This window comes from Triturus cristatus, chromosome 6 (genome assembly GCF_964204655.1).
Source record: "Triturus cristatus chromosome 6, aTriCri1.1, whole genome shotgun sequence".
In the NCBI taxonomy this organism is placed as follows: Eukaryota; Metazoa; Chordata; class Amphibia; order Caudata; family Salamandridae; genus Triturus; species Triturus cristatus.
The window spans coordinates 942,807,035-942,833,178 of record NC_140589.1 but is presented as its reverse complement, the minus strand read 5'-3'; positions in this window follow the sequence as shown (position 1 = coordinate 942,833,178).

Sequence of the window (26,144 nt, the reverse complement as noted above, 5' to 3'; positions counted from 1 at the left end):
CTCTCCTTCTGGCCCACAGAAACACCACATTCCAACTGACGACCTGCTGGGACACAGGGGGCCATCCATGACTGCAGCAGTAAAGGTCTGATTGGTGAGTTTGCCAAGGATATTGAAGACGGATTTTCTGCCTTCTGGATTGGAACCGCTGGTTGTCTTGCAAGTGGAGACGTGAACACCGGCATGGTCTGCCTTCTGGTTGCCAATGCCACATGCATAAAGGCCAGCAACAGATCAGTGATAAGGAAGGACAATGGATGCCACACCCAAACCAAGATGGAAAAATACACTATACAGCCCCCAAGTGGGGCCTGTCCACTGGTAGAGCACCACACTTCGTGCTCTCAGCCCCCTCCAATGATGTGGGCACCATTCTGCAGGCCATGCAATCTTCTAAAGAGGCAGAACAAACCAGGAGGGGAAGGTGATGAAGTATGTCTCACTCCTCCGCCAGGACCTGCGCAATGTAGCCAGCAGAGTGTCAAGTTGAAGCCCCGGTCTCCACCCTTGAAGATGAGTTGAGAATACATAAGTGTACCATATCTAAACTCCTCTCTGCCACCACAACCCTAGAAGCCCAAGCAGAAGATGTACAAATAGGTTCAGACAGAATAATCTATGGTTTGTTGGATTTCCTGAAAACATCAAAGTCCCTCACCCAGAAAAGTTTCTCAACATATGGCTGGAGTCTTGGATGCTGAAAGGGGAACTGTTGGCTTGGCTCAATGTCCCTTCCCTCGGGTACCTTCTCACCCCATGACCGCCCGGGTCTTGAACCATAGGGACAGGGACTCTATCCTCAGGGAAACTTACCAGGCCCCTGATTCCGGCTGGGAGGGTTCAATCACAGATCCTAATGCTACTGTATTAATATCAAAAGGGCAATTCAAAACTAATTTGTTAAATACATTATTCTACATAGGAAGAAGATTCAAGACACAGTTTTCCCAACATGTGGTTCATGGTAGGTGTTCATTGGGAGTTTGGAGTGACAGATGCTTCATGGGTAGAGGTGTGGGGTGGGGGAAGTTAGGGCATAGGGGTGTTTCACAAGGTATTGTTTTTCCTTATGCTTTTGTTTGTGAAAGTTTCACATCCACAATCAGACATCCATGCGGAGACACACTCTCAAGTAGCACTCGTAATTTTCCACTTGCTGGTGGTGTGGCCCAAACCAGCCGCCCCAATCACCTCCCCTTCACAGCTATCCAAAGGGTGTTCCAAAGTAATTCCAGTGGTATGCTTTAAAGTTATGTTATGGAACGTTAATGGCCTCTTGGACCAGATTAAGTAAACTGCAGTCTCACACCATGGTGAGTGATTTCTACAAGCAGTCCTGATGCTTCAAGAAACACACTTGACACAGAGATTTGGGTACAACTGAGTATTCCATGCTGGGTTTACACAGGACTCAGGAGTACAGAGTAATAGTATTTCTCTTCATAAAACATTCCTGCTAGTAGTGACCTCAACTGTCATGGACGCCCAGGCAGATTCATGGTGGTGGGGGGTCTCTTGGAGGGCCAGAAGTACAGTTTTGTCAGTGCCTACATACTGCCACAACTGCCTACCTCAAACTTTGAAGCGATAGATGGTGTCGTCCTTGCGTTCCCGTATGGGGTCAGCTGTTAATGGCAGACTTCAACACCTCTCCTGATCCCACTCATGACTCTTCTGCTCCACCCATGATGAGCCACTTGTCCTGAGCTAAGTCGCTCCTCACCTGGATGAACACTCTGGCGTTATGTGATGCTTTGACAACATGGCAACCCAGAACCAGGCAATACACACACAAACCTCGGATGCTCCTTTCACGCTCTTCTGTTTCGGCCTACATCATTTTCCATTCACTGGGCCACGATCCTCCCATGAGGAATTTCTGACCACTCACCCATTGTGGCAGAGTTCAGTGGGACGGACACCACCCGGTGCCCTGACTGGCAACTTAATGCCTGGCATCTAATGGATCCCAATCACTCTGAATACCTGTGCACAGAAATGTAGGAATGTTTTGACTACAATACTGGCTCCGCCTCATCACCAGAATATTGTGGGTGGCTGATAAGGCCACCATCAGGGTCATAGTGCAAAGCACTTTTCGGCTTCAAGAGGAACCCAAACTAAGTCAGGTGTCCACACTTGAACACCAGATACTGGACCTGGAACACCAGCAGCACATGTATGAGGGAGACAAGAATGGGAAACTTGTATACTGGATTGCCACTAAGGACATGACCTCCAAGATTGGACCTGAAATTTTATATCTATCTGGAACTCCAAGACAAACATCTGTGAAGATTGCGACAACCTTTGTGGACTATCACCAGACACTTCACATCGATCAGCCCAAAGCCCCAAAGGAACAGGATCACCTGATCCTTAACGACATTCCCCTACTGCAACTTTAATTTTCCCTGCAAGCTGTTCTAGATGTACCCTGTACACATGTCGACATCATAGATGCCATAACCTACATTAAAGTCAGGAAACACCAGAACCTGATGGATTCCCCCTCAAATTCTACCAAAAATTCCTAGATGTGCTTAGCCCCCATCTCCCTCCATGGGGAGACAGTGGATACCAGAAGATTTCCACTAAAACTTGATGCTCTCACGGTTGTGGTCCTACCCAAAACTAGGCAATAACTTACCTGATGTTCATTGTATTTCCCGATCTCCTTAAATTACATGACACTCAAAATACAGGCTAAAATGCTTGCATACAGGCTTCAAAGAGTCCTCCCTACTCTAACCCACCCAAATCAATGCCAGCTCAAAGTACCAGACACTGCATAAGATGCATTCAAGCAGCGAGCCTGCAGACCAAAACAATGCTCCCAATCGGTTCGACTCTCCCCTTTCAGCCCCCCTAAAGTCAAATTGATGTGCACTGTACCTCAAGGATCGTCCTTGTCTCCCCATCATTTCAACTTGTATATTTTTCTGCTGATACAGTCCTTGAGGAAAATGAACGTGTGCACCTTTAACTAAGCTGACGATATACAACTTCTTTTCACAATCAATAATACTTCGGACTCAATCCTGAATTTCCAAAAAAACATGCTGTTCATCCTCAACTGGATGGACAGCAATCATTTGAAACTAAACCGTGACAAGACAGAGCTTGTTCTGGTTGCAGACTCACAAAATCCATGGAATTTCAACTTTTGTCCCGCTGTAATGGTCACCCCCCCAACCCACAACCTCAGCGAAGAGCCTAGGAGTTCTAATGAATAATAATAATCATTCTATGAAGCCTCAGGTTGGGTCTGTGATTTCATCCTGAATCATCCTGCTACGGAAGATTAGAAAAATTAAAGAATTTTCACCTTCTATGCCCTTGTCCAGGTTGTTCTCGCATTAGTAATCTCTCACATTGACTATGCAAATTTGCTTCATTTTGGTCTCCCAGAATACCTGATAAAGAGACTATAGCTGGTACAAAATCAGGCAGCCAGACTGATTCTCCAACAGCCAAGAGTATGCCATATTTCTCCTCTGATGAGGAAACTCCACTGGTTACCAGTGAAACAGCGATCTGCCTTTAAGATAGGATGTATTGTCTGTAAATCCTTGCATGGCACCTGCCCTGAGTTTATCTCTTCACGCATCCATAGGTACACCCATGCTCACAATCTGAGTTCCTTGCCCCTCAATATTTTGGTCATTCTTCCCTTCAAAAAGAAGAGGCAAGGAGGCACCAGATTCTCTGTTTTGGCATGTTACTGAGCTTAGATCGACATGTTTTATTCAGACATCTCCAGAGGATCTTCTGGTGCACTACTAGTTGGGGGATGAAGTCCCCTTGGCTCCAGGGGGTCCCTGGGGGCTGACTACCCCTCCTGTTACCTCCAGTAAGTCCCACACCGTGGGATTGCTGAGAGGTCTTTGAAGGCCACGCCTCCATTTTCCACCACTCTGCAAACCCACCTCCTAGCACAATGAAGTCCTCTTGGAGTCTGAGAGACCTTGGGGACCAAGAAGCCCTCCTGGGATTTCTGTAAGTCCTACACAGTGGAATTTCCCTTCTCCACCACTCTGCAAATGCAATTACTACTTAAAAAACCATTGACATTCACTCTAAACACAAAGGTTACAGGGACGTTATAGTTAGGAAATGGAATAAAAAACACAAATTCACTGAAAAAACAAAGGCTACAGGGACGTTAGAGTTAGGCCTAGGTTTCTCTCATGCAAAACCAGTGAAATTCAGCAGTTATAGTTAGCTGAGCTAACTATAACTCAGGCCCCCACAATGCACTGCTTATAACCTCACATATTGCATCACTCATGACATGGTCAGTGACATCACTGATTACATCACTGATGTCATCTCAAATTACATCACAGATGGCATCACTAATGACATCATCCACAAAATAACTAACTCACCCTCTCACACCCCATATAACCTTTCATACACCCACTCCCACTCCCACACAACCATTCACAAAGCTATTCCCATACCAGTACTTGCACACCCACTCACTGATTCATAGATCTACACACACATCTACTCTCTCACCCATACAGACACTCATACAGCTACTCATTCACTAATTGAGCCACTGACATATCCACTCATATACTCATACAGCCGCTCACACACTAAGTCAGTCACCCATAGAGTTACTCACACACCTACTTACTCATCCAGTCAATCACACAGCCATTTACTCACCCATACAGTTACACACACCCACTTACTTACCCATACAGCTACTAACACATACTCACTCAGCTATACAGTCACTGACACAAGCACACACTGACGCACACAGCCACTCCCACATTCACTCACTCATCCATACAGTTGCTCATATACCCCACCACTTAAATACCCTGCCTTTTACATGAGTGAAACCACTGACATGAGTGAAACCATGAGTTATACCACTGACACATCCACTCACCCACACAGCCATACACACACTCACTCACCCATACAGTCCCTCACACACACACACACTCACTAACCCATACAGCCACTGACTCACACACTCAATCATCCATTCAGGCAGTCAACCACCCACACAGACACTCAGACACCCATACAGGTACTCAGACAACCAATCACACATACATCCACTCATGTACCCACTCACACACTGACACAGCCACTTAGACACCAACTGACAGACTGATGCAAACATTCACACAACCAGTCACTCACCCATACATTCACTTAGACACCTAATCACTCACTTATACAGTCAGTCACTCACCCACTAAATCAGCCATACAGTCACTCATTCACCTCCTGATGCACCAATACAAGGCCAAAAAATGTATATATATATTTTTTTATAAAAAGCGGCTGGGTGCGCAAATCTGGGCGAATAATAAAAAAAAATGATGAGGCGTATTCTCAAGGACTTATCGCCGAGTTATCGACACTTTAGTGCAGCAAAAGTGGTGAAAGAATTATCATCCCATTCTCAACCTGGTGCAAACCGCCGATATCGCCAGTTTTCCTGCGATAGTTTCCGCAAAACAACATCGCCACGGATGAGAGCGACAACTAACGCTAATGATATGCAGAGTAGGCCTTCCCGTACAAAAAAACCACGAAAACACCACTTCCCGATATTTTTTACGATCAACCAAATATGAGATGCGATCCAAAAACAGGTGTTAAGCCGTGTTAACAGTAGGAATGTAACATCTGCCTGTCATTGGTGTAAAGCAGGATGACTACCTACAGTATGAAAGAGAGCCTAGCCCAGAGCCACATCTAAAGACCAACACGTTATAGAGCTACTGATCATGCAGCTATGACACCCAAGAAGGCCACCTCCCCCAGGCCCCCCCAGACCACCCTCCCCCCTACTACCACCGATGCAGCGCAGAACAGGACAGCGGACCTTCTGAAAACGGCATGTCCCCTCAGCCACACAATAGCTGAATGTTGGGAGAGGTGGGAACAAAGTATGTGTGAAGGAGGCAAGTCACCCATCAATAAGAATGCACACAATGGCAAGTGTAGCGGTGATGTGCTGGACAGACCTCACTATGCAGAGCACAGACCTCTCCATGTGTACATTTACTGCTGGTGCTTGTAGTGTTGTGGACAGTGCACGCAACCATGTTACCTCAGGCAGTGGGGAAGATCTCGGTCATGTAGCTGTGTCGTCCCCCCCTGTAAGCAGAAGTGGAGTGGGCTGGTCCAACATAGGCCACTCCATCATAGGAGTGTGTATAAATAGGCTGGGGCTCTGGGCATGGTAAACTCAAAATGAATGTGGAGTAATGAGGCTGCCTTGGTATCCAAAAACTCATCACTGTCCAAAGGCATCTGACAGACCAAGACAAGACTTACAACGAATAGTGTGGTTCACTTCTGGGAAGGCCAATGCGTCTCCCAGAGCGGTGGCCCTCACCCAGCAGCACAGTACCGCAGAGTTATATCTGTACAGACTACTGCCTTCGATGTACACTGCGGACAGCAGGGCTCACAATTCAGATCGAGTCGCGATTGCAGATGACGCAGTCCAGTAGGCAACCGACATTGCTACCAGTATGGCCCGCCCGCACCACGCATCACCACTGGCTGCGCACACGCTGAGTGCTTTAGGTATCACTAAATTTGTGCAGCTGAAGTCAATGCCACGTGGCTGTGGGCCCTTGCTGACCGCTGCCTCCGCCCTACACTGCGGTCAGCAGGGCTCACAATTAAAGATTAGTACCGATACAAATTGTGTAAGAGAGTATAATCCGTTAAGAAGACCAAATGCTCCCAATCTGTGCACCTCAAGTCAACACCACGTGCTGTGGGCCCTTGCTGACCACTGCCTCCGGCCTAGACTGGGGTCATCAAGGTTCACAATTAAAATTGAGTCTTGATTTATTAATTGCAGAGTCCAGTAGGCAACAGACATTGCTCCCAGTGCAGCCAGTCCGGAACACGTATCATCGCTGGCTGTGCACACGTTGAGTGCTTCAGGTACCACTAACTGTGTAGTTCAAGTCAACGCCACGTGGCTGTGGGCCCTTCCTGACTGCTGCCTCCAGTCTACACTGCGGTCAGCAGGGCTCACAATTCAAATTACGTCTTCATTCATTAATTTCACAGTCCAGTAGGTAGCTAACTATAACGTAATCTATGTACAAAAGGGAAGGTGCATCAAAATCAAAATCAATCTTCTCCAAGTGTATCCAAACAATATCCTTCTAGTATTTTTGCTTCAAGAACTGGTTTTATATCAGTTATAGCTTTAGTACAATGACCAAATTCATCTTGCAAGTACAAAGGAACACTGAATGGCAGTCTACACTGAGGACAGCAGAGCTCACAATTTAAATTCAGTATTGATTTATTAATTGCAGAGTGAACTGTACTCTATGTCCTCGGATTTTGTCAAGTGGAAGTGACAAAAAGCATTCCTCGATGTCTGTGATGACTACTGCCTTCGATCTACACTGCGGACAGCAGGGCTCACAATTCAGATTGAGTCGCGATTGCAGATGACGCAGTCCAGTAGGCAAGAGACATTGCTCCCAGTGCGGCCCGCACGCACCACGCATCATCGCTGGCTACGCACACGCCTAATGCTTCTGATGCCCTACCTCAGTACACCACAACTCATGGACCCTTTATGATCGAATCTTTTGTGTATGATTTCAGATCTGGTGCCCCTACCTCAGTGCACCGCAAGTCATGTACCCTTTATGATAGAATCTTTTGTGTTATTTCACATCGGGTGCCCCTACCTTAGTGCAGCACAAGTCATGGACCCTTTATGATTGAATCTCTGTGTGTGATCTGATGATTACTGTTTTACTTGTTGCCAGTATCAACAATTCCCTGAGGGCTGGCTTACACTCACCCCACACGCATCCAGCACAGACGTGACTGGACATGTGTCCCAGGTAATAAAAAGGGGCTGAGCGCGTCAGTTCCCAGTTCCACTATCTATCTAACTGTGTCCGTGTGTTCATTATGTATGCATGATGACCCTGGACCCTACCAGATTACATTGTGCTGTGGACAGCGCACACAACCATGTTACCTCTGGCAGTAGGGAAGACTTCGGTTATGTAACTTTGTCTGGGTCATTGTATAAATACATGTGTAAAGACGACTGGATCATTAGAGTACTGCAAGGAGAGTGTAAAGTGAATTTATAAGTGCTTGGGGATTGGCGGAGTGATTGTATAAGTACATATGTTGGCAGAGCCTAACCCCGAGCACAAGCTTGGCTCTAATTGGCTACCCTCCATGCGCCAAAAATTGAAATTTGGGCTTTGCATGTCCCTGTATTGCTACAGCTGCAACACTCCAGTGAATGTGCAATAAACATTCATATCCACACAGATGTGTCATGTCCACAATCTTTCATGTGTGGAAGTATGGATGACTGTAGGGTCAGTGACTCCCCCTACCTTCCATGTTGGCCATCTTGTGCGACTTGGGTCACAGGGTGACACATTGGTGCTTGCGGCCCGGGTGGCGGCAGCACTACAACAGGGCCACCCGCATCAGTTCATTCCTCATACAGCCCATGACAGAACCACGCCCAGCGCTACAGAGTCATTATTTACAGCCTCACGCAGGACTTGCATAAACCAGGCTAGCCCACTCCGCTTATGTTTACAGGGAGGGACGACAACACTACATGGCCCACCATTTCATTGTAGTGATCTGATGATCCCAGATCTAGTTGTCAGTACGCCACAGCCACGCCCTCACAGCTGGTTTACACCCACACCACACCCTTCAAGCACAGGCATTACAGAACACGTGACCCTTCAAAAAAAAAAGGAACGGGCGCACGTGCGCCACGCCATTTCCATTTCAGACTTGGTGGCACTGGATGCACTGTGACCGGCACAGGCACACCGCCACGGAACAGTGACTTTCGGTGCACTGAGGTAGGGGCACCTTAAGTGCTGAGTGGTTTGCAGCCTGCGATGATGCCCCGTCCCAGCGGTCCAGACAGCTCAGCTTTTGGGTGCGCTGCTGGACCGCAGTGTAGGCCTGAGTCATTGGACAGCGGGGGCCTTCCGCCACGAGGCGTGGCCTCGCTGGTCACAGAATTAGTGGCACTGCAAGGGCTGAGCAGGTGTGCAACCTGCGATGATGGCGAGTGCACTGGTATGTCCTGTGCTATAGCAAAATCAAGACGCAGCACCAAATGTGAGACCTGGTGGCCTGCGGAGCAGCGCTGCATGATCTGGAGGGTGCCCTGTCCGTGGGGCCCGGACTTGGGGCTTGCAGCAGCATGTGGTGGGCCCTCTTTTCTACACGCAGGTGGCGGAAGGTGAGCAGTGAGGCCTGGGTGCGCAGGGGTGAGCATACACCTCTGGGCAGTGGGAGTGGACGGTGTGCAACAGCCTGAGTGCACAGGGGCAGGCAGACACCTCTGGGCGGCGGGAGTGGATGGTGTGCAAAAGCCTGGGAGCGCAGGGGTGGGAAAGCGATGAAGACATGTGCAGTTGTATGTACTCTGCCATTACTGATTCTATATTATGTTTCAGATGAGTGAGCTTGAGGGCTGCAGTATGTCCCGGCACGTGGTTCGAGACACACCAGAGGCTGAAAGTGAGCAGTGAGGCCTGGGTGCGCATGGGAGGTGTGAGTGGATGGTGTACAGCAGCCTGGGAGCGCAGGGGCGGGCAGTCACCTCTAGGCGGTGGGAGTGGATGGTGTGCAGCAGCCTGGGTGCGCAGGGGTGTGCAGCTGCCTTGGTGCGCAGGGGTAGGCAGGCACCTCTGGGTGGTGGGAGTGGATTGGGTGCAGCAGCCTTGGTGCTAACATGCAGCTTCCCTTGCCCAAAAGCAATTCTCCTTTCCTTTATTGAAGCGAGAGGAGGTTTTCTATCACAGGTTGGAAGCCATGCTCCTGCCCTGTCATAGCAAACGGCAATGTACCGGGGGTGCACACCCCCGGACATTGCAGGAGCCGGCAATCAAGCGCTCCAGGAGGAGGACTGCGCGCCCCCCCCTCTATTTTCAAAGCCCCAGGGAGGAGGTGGTCCCCGGGGCTTTGGGGAGCCCGCCAGGCCCACCCTTGCTTATTTAATTAAAGCCCCAGGGGTGGCGATCCCCAGGACTTGGGGTGGCCGTTGAGGCCCCCCAACAATTACAAAAAAAGAGTACTAATAGAAATTTAAGGTTGAGGCTCATGAAAAGAAATTTATAAGTGTTCTATTTACTCTTCAAGGGGAACTTAATAAATTAAGAAATACTGAAAATGATTAACCTAGAACTTGGTGATTAAAATTGTTATAAGGTGAGAACTATGGAATTAAATAATAAAATATATAAATATCTAAAGAAAACTAGTTGGAAGTCCTTACTAGAGTTTAAAAAATGGAAATATTTTTTCACCAATTTAGAACTCTTTTTGTGGAAGTACAAGTGCTAACTTTAGAAGATGAAAAAAGAATAGCAAAATCAAGAGACTATAAAAGGTAAATGAGCCCATTACCTTAAAGAAATAGATAAATAGATGTATAGGTACGGTAAAAGAAAAAAGGTGTTAGGCTAACTGCTTGTGGAGAAGGAAGAAATGTGCTCAATTGATTTCTGAAGCTAAGCAGGGTTGGGCCTGGTTAGTAACTGGATGGGAGACTGCCTGGGAATACCAGGCGTTGTAAGGCTTCTGTAGCCCCTAAAGGGGAAGGTATAGAAAACATGGAGGGAAATATAATTTGTATAGATGTATATGTATTTCACATCAGTGTGTTGTTAAATAGATTTACTATGCTGAATTTCAAGTTGTATTTTGTTTAGATTCTAATTGTAATGTTCTATGTTTGTAAACAGCCCTGAAGAAGCGCAGTGGAGCGTGAAACACGTGTTGGCTTTGTACAGACTGCGGCTATGTTTTGACTGCTTAAGAAAAATAAATACCAACAAAAAGAAATTAACTAAGATGATTTGATTTTTATTGATGTCTTATCTCAGTGATGGTTTTTGATAACTAATAAAAAAAATACTGGTGGGGACCAGTATCTGAGATACGTGAAGCACCAGGCAATTTTCCTGTTACCCACAGTGTGTTTTGTATATATATATTACCTACTGGCGGTCGCCAGTAGGTAGTTATAGTTAGGACCACGTTTCCATAGGAAATCCGCAACATTCTATTTTGAATAACTTTGGCGCCGGTCGACGAATCCTCGCGAATTTTTCAAAATAGGTGGGGCGCTCCGCTCCGCTCCTACCCTGAAAGTCTCGGGGGGATTCGTCAAGCGGGGGCTGAGATAAAAGGGGGGTCCCAAAACGCGTTTTTCCCATGCATTTTTCCATAGGACCTTTAGACAGGGCTACAGCCCGAACGGCTGAACAGAATTTAATGAAATTTGGCAGAGAGGTAGTCCCCAGGTCAAGGAAGTGCCTTTTGTAGGTTTGGTGTAAATCTGTTCAGTAGATTCTGAGAAAATAGCCTTTAAATCAATATATATATCTGTGGCAGCTTACGGTGCGCTTACCGTGCGCTTATCGTGCGCTTACCGTACGCGTACGGTGGCGTGCGCGAGCGCGATTCTAATTGGCTCTTAGATCTTAGTAAACATTTGAATCGGTCGAAACCAGGAAGCGGCGGCCGCCATTTTCTCTCTCGCTTCCTGAGTTGGGCAGCAAAAACGAACCCCAAAAATGTGTAAAGAGGCAGTTTCATGAGATCCTAACCACCCAGCATTGACCCAGGGGTCCCCAAACCACCCCCAAGCCCAAAAAAAAAAAAATTATCCACATTGCCGATTACGCTTACCGTACGCGCACGGTAAATAATTATACAAAAAAAAAAAATTATCCACATTCTCCCCACCCCGTGTGCAAACGGTGCCCGAAGGGGACCATTTGTGCATGGCCTATCCGTTTCAAGAAGTTAACAAAGAATACATTTCCCAAAGATGCGCAAAATATGTCCCCCATGTGCGCACGGTGCGCGAAGCGCATCGTGCGTACATGGCCCATCCCGCTTAACGTGGCAAAGCGCACCGCGTGCTCACTGTGCACGCACGGAACGAACTGCGTTAACTGGGCGCGCACGCCACGAATGGCGTAAAGTAACTTAGCATTTAAAAAACCTTGCAAATTCACTGAAAAAACCATAGGTTTCACACATGTTATAGTTAGCTGGACATTTTACTGATAAAAAACCAATGAAATTCCCCCGTTATAGTTACTGCAGGCAACTATAACTCACGCGACCGCAATCTTCTGCTGATGACATATGTGTCTTTATGAAAAAAAAATATTTGTAATATATGTAAAGCTAAAATTTAATGGAAGAAGACATGGGCAAATAAGTGTCTAAATACAGTATTAGCATCAGCAGAGGATTGCGGTCGCGTGAGTTATAGTTGCCTGCAGTAACTATAACGGGGGAATTTCATTGGTTTTTTATCAGTAAAATGTCCAGCTAACTATAACATGTGTGAAACCTATGGTTTTTTCAGTGAATATATATATATATATATATATCCTAGGTTACTGCAATAACACGCGCTCTCAGACTCCCGTTAAAAGGAAGATTTATTTCAGGTTCAGGTAACGCGTTTCGGAAGTGGATTCCTTGATCACACAGTGAACATAGTGAAGACCTACTCATTACATAGTCTCGGTACTGAATATCAAGAACGGACCAACAGTGTGTACAATTATGGAAAACATGGAGGCCATCTTAAAGTGCCTAAAGTAAACACTTATTGTCAAAATAATGTTCAAATCAGCACATTTCCACAGTTGATGTATCCGTATTCCTTGGTACTGTATTATTACTTTCAAAATACAAATACAAGGCATGTTCATGACCCTTTATATACTCGTAAGTAACCGTGCAACGAAAGTATGTTGCACAGTGAGAACAAAAACGTCCATCTTAGAGTGCCCAAGGGTTTAAGGTATGTGCGTGGGGGCTATAACATGCCTCACCAAAGACAACCTGGTGGGCAGTGTGAAGATGGAATTCACAGCTTATGTGCAGTTCATAAGCTACAGGGGGTGATAACTACTTGACAAGACAAGAACAAACCAAGACAAAAACTGCAAACCAAAGAGAAGGAGAAGGAAAGACCGGAGATGGGGAAAACACAACACAAAAAGCCGCAAAAATGACATACAGAAAGAACAGATGGAGACAATGGCACATCCTGAAACCGATAACACAGTAATCAATTTATCAACCATGGATTTAACGCCAGATGAGAAAAGGATTTTATCACTTGGATTATCATATTGTACAGACACGAACTTTGATTATACTCAAACGAGGATAGATGTACACCAGTTCACACGTAAGTTTAAACTGAGTAAGCATTTCTTCAACACAATGAGGAAGGATAAGGAAAATGAGACACAAATTGAGAACACTGCAGCCACAGGTACCCTTTCTGTGGCAGATATGAGCCTCTTACAAGGTATGGTAGAATTGGACTATGAGGAAACATCCAGCCAAATATACCTATATGGTACCATACGCACCCCTTTCAGACCGAGATCTATCTTTTCTCCTATGATGCACAAATATCTAATTGATATGTTCTCAGAAAAGGTAACCAAAGACCTTAAAGAATTGGCTCTAATGAGTAGCAGAGAGTTTATTAAGACTAAACATAATCAAAGGACAGAATATACCAATCTAGTGCAGCAAATTAAACAAAGAACTGACATTGTGGTATGAAGGTCAGATAAAGGGGGAAACATAGTCCTATGGCCATTAGAGATGTATAATAAGGAAGCCATGACACAGTAACAGGATAAAAACTGCTACTGCCGCATCAGCACCACATACACCATTGGGGTGAAAGAAAAATTCCATGAGGCATTATATGAGTGGAAAGGAGTAGGATTGATCACCAAACACGAAATGGACTTCCTTAAGAATGATTACCCTGTACACCTCAGCTATACCTTATTTCTAAAATTCATAATGATCCTCTTTGCCCCCCCGGAAGACCGATCATCTCTGCTATTGGGGGACTGTTTGAGAACACTAGCAGATTCCTTGATTTATTTCTCCAGCCATATGTCAACGAACTTCCTGCCTATATCAAAGATACGGGTGATTTTTTTTACAAAGATCTATGACTATGCATGGAATGAAAATTATGTATTCATGACATTAGATGTACAAAGCCTGTATACCAGCATTGCACACAGGGATGGCCTGAATGCAATGAAGTTTTATCTAGGTAGAAGAGCCATAGAGTTACACCAACACACCAAAATGATACTACAAATGGCAGAGTGGTGCCAAGACAACAACATTTTCATCTTTGATAGATTATTCTATAAACAAATACAAGGCACAGCCATGGGTACTTGCTTTGCCCCCAGCTATGCTAATTTGCATATGGGCTGGTGGGAGGAGCAAGTACTCATGACAACACACCACACCCCTATGTCTGAAAATGTGATGCTATGTCAGGTATATTGACGATATTTTCATTCAATGGCAAGGTACTGAAATGAGTGATAGGAATTTTGCTAGTGAAATCAACGAAAATTGTTCGAATTTAACATTTACATGTACAACAAGTAAGGAGTCAATTAAATTCCTACACCTGGAACTGTACATAGAACATGGCAAAATACAGTCTAGGACCTTTAGAAAAACAACATCCGGCAATGCAATTTTGCATGCTAGCAGCTTTCATCCTAATAAGTTAAAAGAGAGCATACCCTATGCTGAATGCCTAAGGGTGAAACGCAACTGCAGCACAACAGCAAGTCTCAGTGAAGCGACGAAAGGTCTTTTTAACCTCTTCAGTGCCCATGACGAGCTGGACTTGTCATGGGCCGCGGTTGCGCTGTGCCCATGACGAGTCCAGCTCGTCATAAACCCCGCCCACTAATGTAACGGCTGGCACAGGGCGGGGAAAGGGCGTGGCACTGAAGGGGTTAAGAGACTGAGTAGCAGAGGTTATGACAAACACACTTTGTATAAGGCAGAGAAGAAATGTGCTAACATCAAGAGGGAGGATCTCTTACACTCTGCATCTCAGAGAAGCCATCAAAATGAGAAAAAGGATACAAACACATCACCTAGACTCATTACAGGGTATAACACCTACCACACCAACTTACGTAAGATACTGCACAAGCATTGGCCATTGGTTCGCAGTGACCCCGTTATAGGTGGCACCTGCACTAAACCCCCACAAATTACATTCAGACGAGCAAAGTCTATACGCCAAGAGCTAGTTTGCAACGCACCTACACTTGGCAAAGGAGCCAACTGGCTCAAACCACAAAGGGGATTTTTTAAATGCTTTAAATGTAAAGCATGCAAACATGGAGTTAACATCCGAAGAATCCCACTACCACTCAGAAACACCCCCTTTGAAATCCGTGGCAGCTACTCCGGCAAGACGGATTTCTCGATATATGTCCTGCGCTGCACTTGCAATAAAATTTACGTGGGCAGTACAATACACCCCGTACATGTGCGGATTTTGCAACATTTGAGAACCATTAATCATGATGATCCAGCATACCCAGTCGCAAGACATATAAACACTGTCCATGGCGGTAAAACAGAAGAACTTTCTTTCTTCGTAATTGACAATGTCCCCAAAAACATCAGAGGTGGAAATAGACAACTGTCTCTCAGAAAATTAGAATCTCGCTATATAATACTACTAGATAGCAGAATACCAAATGGGATGAATGCGGATGAGGCACTAAATGTACACCTTTAGTTACAAACCGTTTGTCCTGCACCGCAACCCTGTTCGTAGCGTTAGGCTCTCATACTTCAGTTTTCTTCTATAGGGCACTTTAAACATATTATTAATATTCTGTTAAATTTGATTCTTTTGTAAAAATATTTTTTGTATTGTATTACCGGCAAATGTATACTTTTATTATTGTATTCTACCCTATGAATAACATTAAGACATTAATCAGGGCCCACTAGGGTGAAATTCACAAATCAGCTGCTTTTCTGAGACAAATGCGTCACACGCAGAGAAAGGTCACCAGACTTGGAATGAACAGTGCTCCCGCAAGTTAGTAACTGCACCAGAATTATGGATTTAATTTAATTACATTTATTTTTAATGCACCATAATATGTCCTCTGTATTGTGTTTAGTATAGATACAATGTATACATACATAAAATCTGAATATAAAGCACCACTCTAAGGGGCTAACAATGCAGCTGACATTTTTCCCTGACCTAACGTCTTCAAATCGTATTTTACCTTTAGTATTAAGCATACATTAATAAATGCTGGTATACATTTGTTACCCCCCTTTTTTCACATATTATTTCATATATTTTCTTAGAAGTCACAGTAGCAATTATAAATTCATTTTTCTTTGATATGTGCCCACTAATTGTTGTAATTTAGCAGGAACAGTGATGACAACAAGACACTGTTTGTATATATATATACATGTACCTTTTTTCTTTCTATCGTTAAATAGATGCATGATTGACATACCTTACATTTTCTCTATGTCTATGACCAGTAGTCAGTTGCTGTGACAACTAACCCAATCAGTGTTCTTTTGAAGTAGATATAATCTGTCAAATGTAGAGCTGTCTGATGTAGTGAGCAATGCGGCAAGACCGCCGAAACGTGTCTAGGCCATCACAACAGAATAAATATTTATGTTTCATTAATTTAACCACAGAGTCAGCGCCTGTTTACTTACTGCGACCAGGACTGGTATAAAAAAAATATATATATATCTATATATATATATATGCAGTCCACAAACGGTTGGGAACACCCGCTGCCTCCAAACCAAAGGGCGCGTCGAAGTCTGGACCTCCCAATCATGGTCCAAATTAATTCACCAAACTTTCCTCGCAAAAGAAAGCAATCAACGCCGTGTCTGTGCGCATCATTTTTTTAATGTCAGCTGAAAATGCATTTTCGGCTGACATTAAAGAAATTCTGCGTTGATTGCTTTCCTTTGCGAGGAAAGTTTGGTGAATATATATATATATATATATATATATATATATTCAATGAAAAAACCATAGGTTTCACACACGTTATAGTTAGGAATTAGCATTTAAAAAACCTTAGAAATTTAATGAAAAAACCAAAGGTTTCACACACGTTATAGTTAGCTGGACATTTTACTCGTAAAAAACCATTGAAATTCCCCCGTTATAGTTAGTTAAGCTAACTATAACTCGCGCGCCCGCAATGCACTGCTGATGACGTCACATATTACATCACTCATGACATGGTCAGTGACATCACTCATGACATCACTGATGACATCTCAAATGACATCACTGATGACATCACTAATGACATCATCCCGTGAATGTGTGTTTTTCTGAAAATTAAATATGTTTTATATATGTATATCTCAAGGTCGATGGAAGAATAAATGGGTATATAAGTGTCTAAATGGATGATTTGTTTTTGAAAAATTGATTGTGTAACTGACTGATTAGGTGTATCATAGTGAATACATGGCTTAGTGAGTAATGTTTAAATATGTATATATCTGTATCAGTCTTTCACTTTGCGTATAAGTGGCTGCATGGGTTGGTGAGCAGCTACATGAGTATTTATATAGGTTATTAGTTGGTTTTTTGGGTATCAGTATAAGTGTCTGATGTCTGTATGGTTCGATGGGGGGTATTACGTAGTGCATAGGTGCATGAATGAGTGACTCACTGTTTGTATGTGTTGAAGATAGTATGTGTGCAGGACTGCATGGGTGGATGAGTGTGTGTATGGGTGTGTTAGTGAGTGAATGACTGTCTCTACAGTGTTTTTATAAGTAACTACATATGTTTTAAACTAGTATATGTGACTATTGGTGTATATAAGTGAGTATATGTGAGAGTGAGAGATTGAAAGAGTTCCTGTATGAATAAGTATGTGTTTCTATAAGTGATTGTTTAAAAGACTAAGTATGTGTAAGTTTTTGTAGAAGTAAGTGTGGTGGTGTGTGTATAACTGTATATGCAAGTAAATGGATGTTTGATTCTTTATTAGCATGAGTGACTATGTGAGTGAGTAACTCTACGGATGAGTAGCATTGTGTAACAGGATGTATAGGTGTATGAGTACATATGATGAGTGAGTACATGTATGAGTGACTGTATAGGACTGTTGGTGAATGAGTGGATGTGTATGTGGATCTTAGAATTACTGAAGAGGTTGTTGTAACTGGTATTGGTATGTCCATTGTTTTGAAAAGTTTAGTCTCTATTTATGAATGTGTGTATCAAAGGTTATATTAGGGTGAGAGGAGGTCTGCCACTCTATCACAAGGATGATGTCATTAGTGATGTCATCAGTGATGTCATTTGAGATGTCATCAGTGATGTCATGAGTGATGTCACTGACCATGTCATGAGTGATGTAATATGTGACGTCATCAGCAGTGCATTGCGGGCGCGCGAGTTATAGTTAGCTTAACTAACTATAACGGGGGAATTTCAATGGTTTTTTACGAGTAAAATGTCCAGCTAACTATAACGTGTGTGAAACCTTTGGTTTTTTCATTGAACTTCTAAGGTTTTTTAAATGCTAATTCCTAACTATAACGTGTGTGAAACCTATGGTTTTTTCATTGAATTAGCAAGGTTTTTTAAATGCAAATTCCTAACTATAACGTGTGTGAAACCTATGGTTTTTTCAGTGAATTTGCAAGGTTTTTTAAATGCAAATTTTTTTATTTTTTTCTATTTTTTTTACATATTTTTTTTTTTAATTTTCTATCCTTTTTTTAAGACTGTGGTTAAATTTTTAAAATTCTATAATATGTTTTTTTAAAAATATTTTATAAAATAAACAGGTAAAATTTATTAGCAATACATTTTTTCCTTTTTTTTTTTTTTTTTTTTTTAGTACGCGTACCGTAAGCTTACGGTAAGCGTACGGTTTACGCAACGCCCGTAATTTATCTACGCTGTTTGCGTATAGTTACGCAATTTGCGTAGCCGCGCGTACTCCGCGTGGGACGCGTACGCGTGTACGCTACACGCGCACGTTACGCGGAAGTGTCGGGTAGTGACTGTTATGCGCATGCGCGCAAGTGCGTGTCTTTTTTACGCGCATGCGCACTTTTGCCGTAAGCGTACCGTAAGCGTACGGTAGGTCATGTGATCATGAAACACAACTTTTGATTGGTTGAAACTACTTTCAGTTCTAGAACTCTCCTACACCACACCCATTCCCCTCATTTCTGCTTGTGATCCCTTAGGAGAAGGAGCTGGGTTGTCTTTGTGATACGATGGCAGACCAGCAGAGCTCTTCTGAGAGTGAGGCTAGCACTAGCAGCACTACCTTGAGGCAGAGAGCGAGGAAACAAAAGACCTCTTATGTATGGGTTTATTTTACTTTTCCTGAAGGCCAGCAAAAGGTAAATGCACCCTTAGTAACTTGTAAGCTGTGTAAGCGTGTACTTTCAAGAGGTAATCCTGACAGGAAGTATTCCTTTGGGAATCATACCATGATGAGGCACCTCAGGGATGTACACAGAAGGACACATGCTCGACTTTTTGGAGGTAACCCTTCAGAAAGTCAACCAAGCACATCCACAGCAGCTCAGCCTGGACCATCATCTGCAGGGCTGACTCCTTCTTCTGCAGGTCAGGTGAGCCCTTCATCTGTGGGGGGAGCATCTCCTTTTGCTGGCCCTCTGGAAATTAACCCTCGAATTCTGAGGGTTGATATTCGATGTGCCTCTTGTCATGATCTAATTTGTCATAGGGAGACCAGTGTTTCCCTAGTGGACCTCAAAATAGATCAGCACACTTGTCACAGAGACTAATTTTCCCATTCTTTCTTTCCTCTCTCCCTGCATGAACACAACGGCTCTTTTAAGAGCCAACCTTATCTTTCATCTTTTTTTTATAGATGTTTTTAAAAACTTTTTTTTTTTTTTTTTACCGTACGCGTACGGTGCGCGTAATTTTTTTTTTTTTTTTTTAAAAACACTAAAAATCAATAATCACATTACAAGGACTTTGAAACACTACAATTATTATTATTGACTTACCATACCCACTCAAAAAAATATTTATTCATTTGTTTTTTTTTAAAAAAATTGCTTTAAAAATGGTTCTAGTTTTCGAAAATTTTCAATATCAATCTGAAAAAAAAGAAAAAAGTATTAATAGTTTTTAAACATTTTAAAATACAGTACTCGTATTTACATATTTATAAAAAAATATTTTTGCCTTATTTTTGCTGTTTTCAGAATATATTGCATTTCACTTTAAATTGTGAAAGCAATTGCATTCATCATTTAACAGCGGGCAAAAAAAAAATAACAATCTCAAAGATTGTATTAAAAAAGCCCAGAATCTCTTCTCACTTAAACTTAACATTACAGAAATGCATAATATTCTAAAAAAAATCATCAAAAAACAATACTTATTTCTTTAAAATACCGTCTGATATTTTTGTTTCAGAAGTATAATCACAATATTATATCTCAAATAACTCCACAATACATCTGATTCCATTTCCTTTAGGCCAAATAGTAATTTTAAAATTTTTTTTGGATTAAATTTCCAACGGTAATCCAATAAAATTCTAAAGTTTAATTTGTCCAGATCTCACCGATTCTCTGTAACATTTTGGTTCAAGAATTTTTTTTTAATAATTTAATAAGTCCACAATAGAATTGGTTACTTTTCCGCATGGCCAAATAGTAATTTTTAAAATCATTTTTGAAAAAATTTCCAATGGCACTCCAATAACATTCCAAAATTTAAATTGTGCAGATGTTACCGATTATCTCTAAATTATTGGTTTTTGAAAGTTTCATTAAAAATTTAAAAAGTCAACATTACAATTGGTTATCTTTCCATTAGGCCAAATGATAATTTAAAAAATCTTTTTTTTAGAAATTTCCAATGGTAATCCAGTAAAATGGTAAAATTATTTTGTCCAGATCTTGCCAAGTTTCTCTAAAATTTAGGTTTCAGGAAGATTAGATAGGAATTTGCTAAATCAAAAGGCAAACGTTGTTTGAAAATCAATTGGGAATCATTACACAGTGTCCAGCCTTTTTCACATTTAAGATAAACTGTGTAATGTCCAGAAGTAACAGTAGGTCCATCATGGAAAATTATTGCAACAGTTACAAAAGTTTTTCCTGAAATTGATAATTGCTGTCCTGTAAACTTCTTTATTAAAGTATCCAATTTTGAACCATCAGCTCTACATCGTTGCATCATTAAAATTACATACTGTCCGTATTCGTTTAAAATTAATGTTGAAAACATGTCAGATTTACACTCACCGCATTTCATGCTATGATTAGCATCTTTAACTAATTTTGCAAAAGTGACTGTTTTACTCTCTGGCAATGTCAAATAAATAAACCTTTCATTATCAACATTAGAGCCACATATATTATAACAGTTTTCACAACTATGTTCCCATTTATAAGAGAGACCAAATACATTTTCAATGGGAACCCCTTCTTCTTCCAGTACCTGAAGAAAATACATCAAGAATTCCTGTGCATCTTGCTGTACATTTTGAGAAAACTGTGTTCGTCCTGAACATATATCTAAAAGTTTTCTAATTTCAGTAGCACTTTCTATTTGAGTTTTATCTTTACTCAGCTTTTGAAAAAGGAGACTCAGCTCAGAACAGAATCTTTTTCCCTGATTTACTATTATCTGCTCTTGCAAACTTTCCAGATAAAATGCAACATTCAGCACTACATTTGCGTAGCAGTTGACACCAGAGCTATTTTCAAAATGACATCCTACAACCTGTTCTTCATTTTCCTTTTTCTTTTTGCTTGCAATTACATCACTCCTTTTTTTTTTCCTCTTCTCTACATCTTCATTACAGATATTCTCATTTTTTCTTTTACGAGAAACTACACGTTTCTCCAACACAGGATACTGACCTAAATGAGGAGCATAGCTTCTTCTTAATCTATTATACTCCTTTACACAGTTTGTATCAGCACTAACTTTTGAATCATCAAAGTCTATCATGAATAAACCTGATAATGTTTTCACTCGTGACAAAGCAACATATGCCATACCTTCTTTGAACACAGTTGAACCAATGTTCACAAATGCACAATCTACAGTCAATCCTTGAGACTTGTGAATAGTTACAGCATATGCTAGAGAAAACGGAAACTGCTTCCTACGTACATATAAGTCTTTCACAAGCATGAAACGAACTGTACAACGACAAATATCTTTAACTTCTTCTATCTGATCAAATTTTATTTTTAAACATTCAATTCCATCTTTTTTCTGATAATTAATAAAACCCACAACTCTTCCCATAGCTCCATTAACTAAACCTTTTACAACATCCAAATTTCTTCTTAAAAATGCTCTACAGTTCATGCAAACATATAGATTTTTTTCTAATCCAGCTGTTTTGGAGATGTTCTTCTCTAGTGAGTCCAATTTATTTTTCAGTTTGCCTGTTACTGTGACAGTAATTCTTCCATCCTCAATTTTGTCCACTGCTTCCAATTTCCTGATCTCTTCCTTTTCCAATTTCAAAAGCTCCTCATTAAATATTGAGCATTCATGTAGAGTTGGCATTAAGCAGATGACACTTTTGTTTTCTGCAATGTTCTTGTATATTTTCTCTGCAACTATTTCTTCCTTTGGAAATAAATTATGTAGCAGCCGACTCTGTAATGCTTTTTTGCCAACTTCTGTGAGTAGTCCAATTCTGATATCTTTCAGAATACTTCCATATTCTTCATCGCTTGCTTGCCTCATATTAGTAGTAAGTTCCTTGTACTCAAAGAAGGACCAAATATTTGTATTTCCGATGCTTCCCAATGACTTCTTCGTGTCTTCATGTGTGACAGTACTAAACACTGGTTGTCCTTTAACTGGAGTAAGTTGCAAAAGATCTCCAAAAACTATGACGTGTTTTCCACCAAATAACATGTCATAGTCTGTCTTCAAAATTTGCTGCATTCTTAAATGCACAAAGGCAAGCATTAAGTTTGATACCATGCTCACCTCATCAATAATGAGAACTTGCATCTTCTTCAATACTCTTGAAACTTCCAAGGATGCTTCTCCAGTTAGCTTGTTGTATTGTATTTTGTTCTCATGCTCCACTGGTAACATTAGCAAACGATGTAAAGTGATTCCTTTTATGTTATATGCTGCTAACCCAGTTGGAGCAGTAACCACACAAGACAAAGTAGAATCTGTTTTTTGCTGTAGGTAGCTTCTGATGACTTTTATAAGGAAACTTTTTCCAGTTCCAGCTTGTCCGCTTACATACATCCTGATTGGATGAAATGATGTGCATGAGCACTCTTTTTTTTCATGTAGAAATCCGTGTTCAATTTTGTTTCTGATCTCTTCATAAATTTGTTGCTGCTCTTGATTCAGTTGTCTTTCCAAATTTTCTAAGTCTATAAATTCTTCTTGAGCTTGATTCATAGCCGTTTCCACTTCATTCATGGCTATTGATGCTTCATTTTCAACGATTGGTTGTCCTAGGGGATCTTGACTGAGTGTTCCTGAACTTTGGCTGTCCTGAGAACTGTCTCTAGCTATTTCTGCTGCAATTGTAGTTTCCTGTTCAATTTCTTCATTTAACATTTGCAGATAACTTGAGAATGTACTGCATTGTATGCTGTCTTTGCAAGCATTAAAAGAATCTTCATAGCTTTAAAATTCTCCCAGTAGTTCATCCTCTGTACGCCATGGTTTAAACAACTGTAAAAGAGCCAAGTAGTAAAATTCCTTCTTGTCAGTAGTGTGGCAACTCAGCTTCCTGTGATTTATCAAACTTCCTTTTGTTTGCTTCACCAAACATCCTTCCTCACCAACGACTTTATATTTTCCATTGTTGATGTCTTCTGCGGCTTTCCGTGAATAAATGTAGTTCTGCAGCACTTCATAGAGACACATGTTCTCCAGATGTTGACTTCTCTTGGGATAATATGTGTCCAACATGTTTGATTTCAAAATATCTGTACTTTCTGGGTCATTCTCGGCCAAATATTCAATTTCTCCAACAGATTTCAGTACCCGATTTCTCATTGCTGCAAGGCCTAAACTTGCCCAAATTATTCTTCTTGACTTCGAGTAGAGACTTGCGGAAGATAACCTATCTGAACATTCGTAGGATCCAATTTCTCGATGCGATAACATCTTCAAACTGAAACTGTACAGCTTCTTACTGACAGTCTTCTCGTGAGAAATCTCTTCCCACATTTCCTTCAATTCTGTTTTTTCTGATTTCGTAATGTAAGACGTTACATATCGAGCAACAGCAATGGAATTGTCAGCTACATACTGTATATCCATGTTAGCGTTCCACATGGATAAAATGACTGGGTTGTAGTCATTTATATTTTTGGATTCTTCTTTTCTTTTTAGGTTGTAGGTATTCTTAGGTGATTTCCTTGTGATAGTATGTCTCACAGCTGACATAAAACTGTTGACTCTTCCATTTGAAAGAACAGGTCTAGGAAATCCAAATCGACATTTAGTGTAGTATTTATCTTTGCTCTTGTATTTCCGTCGACAGTATTTTCCACACCGATGACTTTGGAAACGTAAAACTTGCTCCTTTAACTTTTTCTCTTCTGTGCTTTTTGGTATAGCACATGTTGCATATTCTTCAATGAAAGATAACACTGCTTCATCAGTATCTGTTCCAAACTTTGGGGCATCCTTGATCCACAACAGCATATGAATATGAGGAGCACCTCTTGCCTGGTACTCTTTTCTCCAAAAGAAATCTACTACTTCTCCAAGAGGTGGATTTTTTTTATTGCAGATGAAGGACATCATAGCCTCAAATCTATGATTGGAATATCTGCAAACATTAACCGGATCCAATGAGCACAGTTCTCCTGCTGTCTTGTATTCAATGTTTTTAATGTTTGAATTTGCCTCTCGTAGAAAATCCAGTAAATCATCCCAAGCGTGCTCCGCACAGCTTAGGGTAACGAACCATGTTGGTGTTCCTAAATTCCGTAACATGCATTTTAGTTCACCATGGCGTCGGTACCAATATTCATTTGTCCCACGCTGACAAGCCATCAGATTGATCAGTTGTGTTTCCAAATGATCATCTCGGTGCTGCACTTTCTCCATAAAATCCTTAGCAGACACATTTTGTAAATGTACTCCACTTTTTAAAATGTGATTTACTGCATAAGACAGTGCAGACAAGTCGCTTTCAAATAAAAGATGGAACAAATAAGGAATACTTTGTCGAAATCTGGGATCTTCAGCATATAGTCTTGTAGTCCGATACTCAGAAGCTGGAATCTGTTCTGGACGTTCATCGTATCGTCCTCCTTTTCCTTTAGGAAACAGCTGGGGAAAACATCGAGCTTCCAAGCTCTCCTCCCATACACTCACGGGAGTTCCTTTTGCTTTCTTCATCTGAAAGAGATCAATATTATCTCCCATAACTTCTTTTGAATGAAGAGGATGTATGCTAAAATGTTCATAAATTTCTTCTTCCTTTGACTTGTCCACTTTTTCAATTTGTCCAGTTGGTGTTTCTGTGTCTTCTTGTAAATCTTCTTCTTCTTCTTCTTCTATATAAATTGATTCATACCATTTGTTATTCCTTTTCAAATACAAATTTGCTCTTTGTACTTTCCGCACATCTACCAGCTCCTGCCAAATCTTCTTATTCTTTGTAGGTACACCATTAACCAGAATAATTAATGGTTCAGTTTCCAAAGTATCCGCATCAATAGTTTCCATATTTTTTTTCAAATCCAAGGGCAAATACACCACTCTTCCTTTTAAACCTCTCAGTAAATCAGAAGGAGGTAATTTACCAGTTTTGGGCTCCATACGTACTATGGTCTGGAACGGATGAACACATTGAATGAGTATAGACTCATATGTATTTAATTCAGAAAGTTCAGCAGGAATAGCATCCAATTCTAAATTATTATGTACAGCTCTGGTCGGCATTCTATTTTCCTCTAACTTGTTGTAACAGTATTTACAAATACGCTGATCTTCACCCAAATCAAAACAATTTTCTAGAAATATATATGTGGCAAAATCCTTCCACTTATAATTATCTTCATTTTCACTCTTTCTGTAGAGATCAACATTCCTAGTTTGTTTTCTATAATGAGTTCTGCGGCAACAAATACAAGTAAAATTTGGTCTTTCATTAGAGACTATTGCAAATTTTGTTATATGATCATTAAATGTGTTACTTACAGAGGGTTCTACATTCTCTTCCACTTCTTCCTCATTTACTGTGTCCTTC